The sequence below is a fragment of the Bos mutus genome, chromosome 7 (assembly GCF_027580195.1).
Source record: "Bos mutus isolate GX-2022 chromosome 7, NWIPB_WYAK_1.1, whole genome shotgun sequence".
Classification (NCBI taxonomy): Eukaryota; Metazoa; Chordata; class Mammalia; order Artiodactyla; family Bovidae; genus Bos; species Bos mutus.
The window spans coordinates 6743423-6751686 of record NC_091623.1 but is presented as its reverse complement, the minus strand read 5'-3'; the positions used below and the strand labels follow the sequence as shown (position 1 = coordinate 6751686).

The 8264-nt window shown below is 40.2% G+C and overlaps 2 non-coding genes across 2 annotated transcripts; both read left to right on the top strand.

The window, feature by feature from the left end:
- Positions 1-553: 553 nt before the first annotated feature.
- TRNAE-UUC (transfer RNA glutamic acid (anticodon UUC)) lies at positions 554-626 on the top strand. The gene has a single exon. It is a non-coding gene; the product is annotated as a tRNA-Glu (tRNA).
- Positions 627-7742: 7116 nt separating this feature from the next.
- LOC138988680 (U6 spliceosomal RNA) lies at positions 7743-7850 on the top strand. Its single transcript, XR_011464947.1, has one exon. It is a non-coding gene; the product is annotated as a U6 spliceosomal RNA (small nuclear RNA).
- The last annotated feature ends 414 nt before the right edge of the window (positions 7851-8264 follow it).

Genomic DNA, 8264 nt, shown 5'->3' with positions numbered 1-8264 from the left:
CTTTATTTTTCTGGGCTCCAAAATCACTGCAGATGGTGACTGCAGCCATGAAATTAAAAGACGCTTACTGCTTGGAAGAAAAGTTATGACCAACCTAGATAGCATATTCAAAAGCAGAGACATTACTTTGCCAACAAAGGTTCGTCTAGTCAAGGCTATGGTTTTTCCAGTGGTCATGTATGGATGTGAGAGTTGGACTGTGAAGAAAGCTGAGCGCCAAAGAATTGATGCTTTTGAACTGTGGTGTTGGAGAAAACTCTTGAGAGTCCCTTGGACCTCAAGGAGATCCAACCAGTCCATCCTAAGAGTTGACTCATTTGAAAAGACCCTGATGCTGGGAAAGATTGATGGCAGGAGGAAAAGGGGACAACAGAGGATAAGAGGATTGGATGGCATCACCGACTCAGTGGACATGAGTTTGTCCAATGCACAGGGAGGCCTGGCATGCTGTGGTTCATGGGGTCGCAAAGAGTCGGACACGACTGAGTGACTGAACTGAACTGAATATGTCAACAAAGGCGACAAGAGGGAGTCATAAATACTACCAAGAAATTCCCTGGTGGTCCAGTGGTTAGGACTTGGAACTTTCACTACCATGGGCCTGGGTTCAATCCCTGGTCAGGGAACCAAAATCCTGCAAGCCATGTGGCATGTCAAAAAATAATCAAGTAATTTAAAAATAAAAATAAATGTAAGATGTATAAAAATAAGTAAGTAGATAAGTAAATAAATACTAATACTTATTACAAAAGAAGGCAGGGAAAATGGAGAAAAGGCAAGAAAGAAAACTATTAGTGTTAGTCATTCAGTCGTGTCCAACTCTGCAACCCCATAGACTATAGCCCACCAGGTTCCTCTGTCCATGGGATTCGCCAGGCAAGAATACTAGAGTGGATATCCATTCCCTTCTCCAGGGGATCTTCCCAAGCAAATGATCAAACCTGGGCCTCCTGCATTACAGGCAGATTCTTTACCATCTGAGCCATGAGGGAAGCCCGATAGGAAGCCCCGATATACACACATACATATATACACACACACACACACACACACACACACACATACCATAGCTGTGTGTGTGTGCTCAGTCCTGTCCAACTGTTTGAAGCCCCATGGACTGTAGCCTGCCAGGATCCTCTGCCCATGGACTTCCCCACACAATACTGGAGAGAGTTGCCATTTCCTACTTAAGAGGATCTTCCCAAGCCAGGGGTTGAACCTGCATCTCCTGCATCTGCTACATTGGCAAGGAGGATTCTTTACCACTAGTGCATCTGGGAAGCCCATATACCATGGTAATACTAACCAAAAAAAAAAGGGGGGAGGAGGTGATGGTATAACACTCCATTCCTTTTCTCTCTCCCCTTCAATCTATACCCAGTCAAACATCTGTAACATGATAAAGATTCCTCTGCCCAAGAACACTGGAGAGTTCCACAGATGTCTACATCTGAAGATCGGTGGATTGGAAACACAGAGGAATCAGAAAGCGAGAACAGCAGAGGTAATGCCTAGGATGGCACCCCTCCCCAACACAATGATCCCAGAAAACCTTGTGGCACCAGAGAACCCAGGAGGCAGGAGACAACCCCAGTCTCCTGGCTGCAGAGGCACCCTCCACTGCTGAGAACGGGGCAGGAGTGGCAGGGGGGCCTCTGACTCCATTCCTCTAGCAGCAAATACACATGTGACTCCAGCCCCTATACCCAAGAGGTGGTGCCCATGAACCTGACAAACCTGGATACAGTGCAGGCGCCGTTAGGCTCAATCTCTGCCCCTCCCTCCTGCAGTAGCAGGGCCCATGACCTCGGCTATTCCTGAGGCAGCAAAGCGCCCCCCATCTAGGTGCCCCAGGAAGCAACACCAACAACAGTACCAGCACTGGCTACAGCAAAGCAGAGCAAGCCCAGAGGTACAAGCAGCAAAAGTAGGGCAAAGGGCAAGAACTCTGGCAGAGGCAGTGGAGGGTGAAAAGTACAGGACGAACCCTCAAGTACAACCACAGACAACTCAGGTAGAAATACCAAAAACTTGTGCGATAGCACCACCTACTGAAAAACAAAAGTACAAAAGTGAAAGTGTGAGTCGCTCAGTCTTGTCCGACTCTTTATGACCCCGCACACTGTAGCCCACCAGGCTCCTCTGTTCATGGAATTCTCCAGGCAAGAATACTGAAGATCTGCAGGGGATCTTCCCAATACAGGGATCAAACCCAAGTCTCCTGCATTGCAGACAGATTCCTTACCATCTGAGCCACCAGGGAAACCCTAAAAACAAAAGAAAGATCTCTAATTACTAACCTGTTGAATTTTTAGAATTGTTAGGGAGTTAGAATAGGAAACAGGAGTCCAAAATGGTGGTGGCTAAAAGACAAGGAAGGGAAAAGCCCACAAAAATAGAACGAAGGAAGGTCCGAGGACCGGAGTGAGAACCTCAGGTAGAACAAACAGCAGTCCTGGCTAGCCCAATTTACAAAGGGCAGGCCCGGGGCAGCAGGGAAGGAGGATAAAAAATGTACAAAAAGAGGAGCCAAAGGGCCGGGGCTCTTGGTTCTCTTTGCATCTTTGGGTCGGCATGCCCTCATGCCTCGAGGATGTATTTTCTTGCTGTTTTCTAAATAAAACTGAGCTGTAACACGGAGCTGTAACACTGATCTGTCTAAGAGCTATAACACAGTCTGTCCAAGAGCTGTGACATGCCAAGGGCTTTAATGTCCGTCGCTTCAAATTTTTGTTGAGACAAGACAGAACCAAGGAGATTACACTTGCCTGACAGAATCAAGTAAAAAAAGTTTTACCTAAAGAAGCAAAGAATTTGCTTCTTCGAATGCATCAGCCAAAGAACAACTCATAAAGCACCAGGAAAAACCAGCATAACATTGTATCACAAAAAGAGTATGACCATTCTCCAGAAACCAAAAGTCATGGACTTGAGTAATCTAGTAAAGAATTCAAAACAGCTGTCATGTAGAAACGCACAAGCTACCAAAAAAAATAAAAAAAAAAAAAAAACGACACAGAAAGGCAGTTCAAAGAGCTCAGGGATAAAATTAATAAACAAAAAAAAATACTCTACAAAAGATTTAAATCTAAAAGAGAACTAATAGACATTCAGGAGCTGAAGGATATGATAAATGAGACAAAGAACACACGAGAGCATACTGGAAACAGAGCAGACCATCTCGAAGAGAGAATTAGCACCTTGAAGATAGAAATCTAAAAATGACACTGGTAGAAGAGGAGAGAGAATTAAGATCTAAAATAATTGAGGAAATCCTGAGAACTGTGAAACTCTTTTAGGAAGGGCAACCTAAGGATAATGGGTATCCTAGAAGGAGAAAAGGGAGAAGGGAGTAGAGAGTTTACCTGAGGAAATAATAGCTGAGAACTTTCCAAACCTGGGGGAAGGAACTGCATTTACAAGTCAATGAAGCTAAGAGGAAAACCTACATAAGAAATCTCAATGCAAAAAGGCCTTTTCCAAAACATATTATAATGAAAACTGCCAAAATTCAATGACAAAGACAGAATCTTAAAGGCAGCCACAGAAAAAAGGAAGATAACATACAAAGTAACCCCCATTACACTATCAGCAGATTTCTCAATAGAAACTCTGTATAGGCCACTATGCAGTGGAATAACATTCTCCAAATACAGGCAACTGAAGATCAGAGGCTACAGGCAAAAAAAAGGACTATTTTATCTAGGAAAATGTTTTATACAAACCCACGGTAACCACAAAACATAAATCTAGACCAGAGACACATTTTGAAAAAGCAAGTTGGGAAACACACCTTATAGAAAACCACCAAACCAAAATGGCAAACAGAAACACCAGGAAAAAGAAACAAAGAGATACAGAACAGACAACAAAAGATAAAACAGCAGTATTAAGTCTTCATTTATCAATAATCATTTACATTTAGTAAATGAATAGAATTCACCAATCAAAAGACAGTGTAACTGGGCAGATAAAAAGACTCACCTCAGTTCTTAAGACAAACATAGGCTCAAAGAGATAGAAGACAATTCTCTAAGCTATCAGTAGCCAAAAGCAAAAAAAATGTAGCCATATTCATATCAGAGAAAATACTTCAAGCCAAAAAAGGTAACAAGAGATAAAGATGGACAGTGTACAATAATTAAACATAATTTATCAAGAAGACATAACAAGGATTAATATATATACCTAATATACACAGAACTATTATGAAGAGACATAAAGGGAAAAATTGACAGCAAAGTAATAGTAGGGCACTGTAACACTACACTTAGATAAATGGATGGCTCATCTAGAAAGAAAGTCAACAAGGTTAAGAGCAGACTTAAATGAAACAGTAGATCACATAGGTTTGATAACATATACACAACATCCATCCAAATGCAGCAGAATGCACACTTTTCTCAAGTGCCCATGGAACTTTGTCAAGGATAGACCAAATGCTGGGATTCAAATCTCATTAAAGTTAAGAAGATTTAAATCATATCAAGTGTCTTTTCAACCACAATGGTATGAAACTGGAAATCTACTGTAAGACGAAAACCGGGAAAAAATGACAATATGTGGAGACTGAATAAGCTATTGAAAAACTATTGAGTCAACAAAAAAAGTTAAGAGAGAAAGAGAAAAAATATCTGAAGATAAATGAAAAGGAAAAAATCCAAAATCTGTGGGATACAGCACAAAGAGCACTAACAGGGAAGTTCATAGCAATATATGTCTATCTGAAGCTCAAATAATCTATCCATACGTCTAAAATAACTAGAAAATGAAGAACAAATGAAGCTCAAAGTTAGAAGAAAGGAAATAACAAAATCAGAGCAGAAGTAAATTAAATAGACTGAAAAGATAATAGAAAAGATCAATAAAAATAAGAGCTCATTCTTTGAAAACAGACAAAATTAACACACCTTTAGGCTGCCTCACTAAAAAAAAAAAAAAAAAAAAAAGATCAGATAAAATCAGAAATGAAAGAGACAAAATTAAAATGGATAATACAGAACTATAAAGGATAGGACGGCCTATATGAGAATACTATGAATAACTATACACCAACAAACTGGACAACATAGAAGAAATGGGTAAATTCTGAGAATCATACAAATGTCCAAGACTGAATCAAGATGAAAGAGAAAAGTCAATACACCAATAAGAAAACTGAAACAGTAATCAAAAAGCCTCTGAAAATAACGAAAGTCCAGGACCAGACAGCTTCACAGGTGAACTCTATCAAATATTCAAAGATATAATACCTACCTTTAAACTCTCCCCCAAAAAACTGAAAGAAACAGCTGTTAACTCATTTAGAAGGCCAACATTACCCTAATACTAAAACACACAAAGATAACACAAAAATAGAAAATTACAGGACAGTGTCACTGATAAACATAGATGGGAAAATCCTCCACAAAAGATTAACAAACCAAACAACAAGGAGGCACTAGTGGTGGAGAATCTGCCCGATAGTGCACAAGACTCGGGTTCGATCTCTGGGTTGAGTGGAGAATCTGCCTGACAGTGCACGAGACTCGGGTTCAGTCTCTGGGTTGAGTGGAGAATCTGCCTGGCAGTGCACGAGACTCGGGTTCAATCTCTGGGTTGAGAAGGTTCCCTGGGGGAGGAAATGGCAGCCCACCCCAGTATTCTTGCCTGGAGAATCCCTCGGATAGAGGAGCCTGGCAGGCTACAGTCCATGGGGCTGCAAAGAGTCGGACACGACTGAACGCACACACACAACAGGATCAAGTAGGATTTATTATAGGATGCAGGGATGGTTCGACATTCACAAATCATCAACACAAAGCACCACATTAACAAAGTGCAAGGTGAAGGATAAAAACTGGATCAACATCTCAATAGATGCAGAAAAAGCATTTGACAAGATTCAACATCTATTTATCACAAAACCTCTCAAAGTGCACATAAAATAAATCAACATAATAAAAGCCATATATGACAAACCCACACTGAACATCACACTCAATGGTGAAAACCTGAAAGCGAGCCCTATAAGATCAGGGATACCACTGTCACCACTGGAAGCTCCAGTTAGAACAAAAGGAGAGAAGCAAGAAGTAAAACCATTACTATTTATAGACGACATGATTTTATTTATATTTAAAAACCCTAAAGGCCCTACCAATATACTATTGGAAATAATAAAGAAAGTTTCAAGGTACAAAAAATACACAAAAATTTTGTATATTTTTCAATACAAAAATTTGTTGCATTTTTATATGCTAACAATGAGCTAGCAGAAGGAAAAATTATGAAAATAATCCTATTTACAATTGCAACAAAAAGAATAAAATACCTAGAAATAAATTTAACCAAGGAGGTGAAAAATGAAGACAGTACTGGCATTTTATCTTCTGTTTTCTCGTTGCTCTACATCTCCATGTTTCTTTTTACTGGTGTTTCAGTCTGCCATTTTGGTTTGATTAACCTGATTAAAAATGAGCAGAACACTTAACAGATATTTATCCAAAGAATACATACAAATGCCCATTAGGCATAACTAATTTAATCTGCATGTTTAAATCTATCACTCAATGTAGACTGAGTACAAACAAGTCTCACCTTCTCTGTCATCATATTTCTGTATTTTATGTCAACAGAGAAATAATTATGCAGTGCAGAGGGAAGATCCCAAGTGTAAAATACAACCCTCTTACAAACTGCCAGATATTTAATATGTGCCTTTTATATGAAACATAGCAGGCTAGAGGCTATAGGGTATAATCAGTGGTATAAAAAGTATTTCCTCCCCTCAAGTAGTTTATGATGCAATAGAGGAAATGAAATTAACACAAAATAGTAAAATCAGTAAGTGAACAGATAAAAATATGTAATGTAATTAAGTGGCCAATGAGTAATCTCCATGAGTTCAGAGGGGCCAAAGTGGCTTGGGATGGATTCCACATGATGATGAGACGGAAGTTCATCACAAGGTACCATAAATGCTTCTTTATTTTTCAGATTCTCCAGTTTATAAAATAGACTCCATGAAATGAGATCCTGTCTTGTTACGAGCTGAGCACTAAAGACATTGGCACCTAGTTCAATGCCAGTACATAGCATACACCAATAAACAGCTGATGAATAGTGTATAAATAAGATCAGTCCTGGGTGTTCATTGGAAGGACTGATGCTAAAGCTGAAACTCCAATACTTTGACCACCTCATGCGAAGAGTTGACTCATTGGAAAAGACCCTGATGCTGGGAGGGATTGGGGGCAGGAGGAGAAGGGGACGACAGAGGATGAGATGGCTGGATGGCATCACCGACTCAATGGACATGAGTTTGAGTATACTCCGGGAGTTGGTGATGGACAGGCAGGCCTGGCGTGCTGCGATTCAGGGGTCACACAGAGTCGGACATGACTGAACGACTGAACTGAACTGAAACCTTAAAAGTTTTAGGCATATAGGATTTGAAAACACAAATAAGATGAATCCATTTTTGGCAGAGCTAGTAGCATTAAGCAAAAGCACGTGGTTGGAAAAGCAAGAGTGATTCAACAAGTGTGGCCAAGCCAATGTACTTGGAAGGTAAGATGCATGCAGAACAGTCAGACGAGATAGAAATGGAGTGGTCAGCACAACTTCAACTGAGCCTGAAGGTAATAACACCAAGTAGGAGGCTGAAAATAAGGCACACATGAGCCGAGGAAAAGTTAAGTCAAGGTACAGACAATGGAAAAGGAACCTCATTGTAACCCTATATCCACTAGAAAGGAAGAACTCTCCTGGCGTCAGCAGTACATACTAAAATTCAAATAATATGGGGAAAGTTAGTATGGCCCCTCAGCAAGGAGAACACACAAATTTACAAAGCATTCCATGTTTTATAGAAATGAACTACCACCGGGTGTTGATTGAATTGAGAGGGAGGAGCTTAAAAATATGTTAAAAGTCAAAAAAGACCAAGCTCTTCAACTCAAGTAACAAGAAATACAGTGGTACCTTTCAACATAGGATGGGGGATTCATTTTGATAGGAAAATTATGAGCTCTGTTTGATATTAAACTTATATGTTTGCACATCAAACAAGAAACTTAAAGGAGAAACTGTGACATTTTAAAGCCAGTCATTGAAGAGATCAGAATTAGCTATATTTTCTCACCAAAGACATCAGTTCAGTCACTCAGTCATGTCCAACTCTTTGTGACCCCATGGGCTGCAGCACGCCAGGCTTCCCTGTCCTTCAACTCCCAGAGCTTGCCCACACTCATGTTCATCGAGTCACTGATGCCATCCAACCA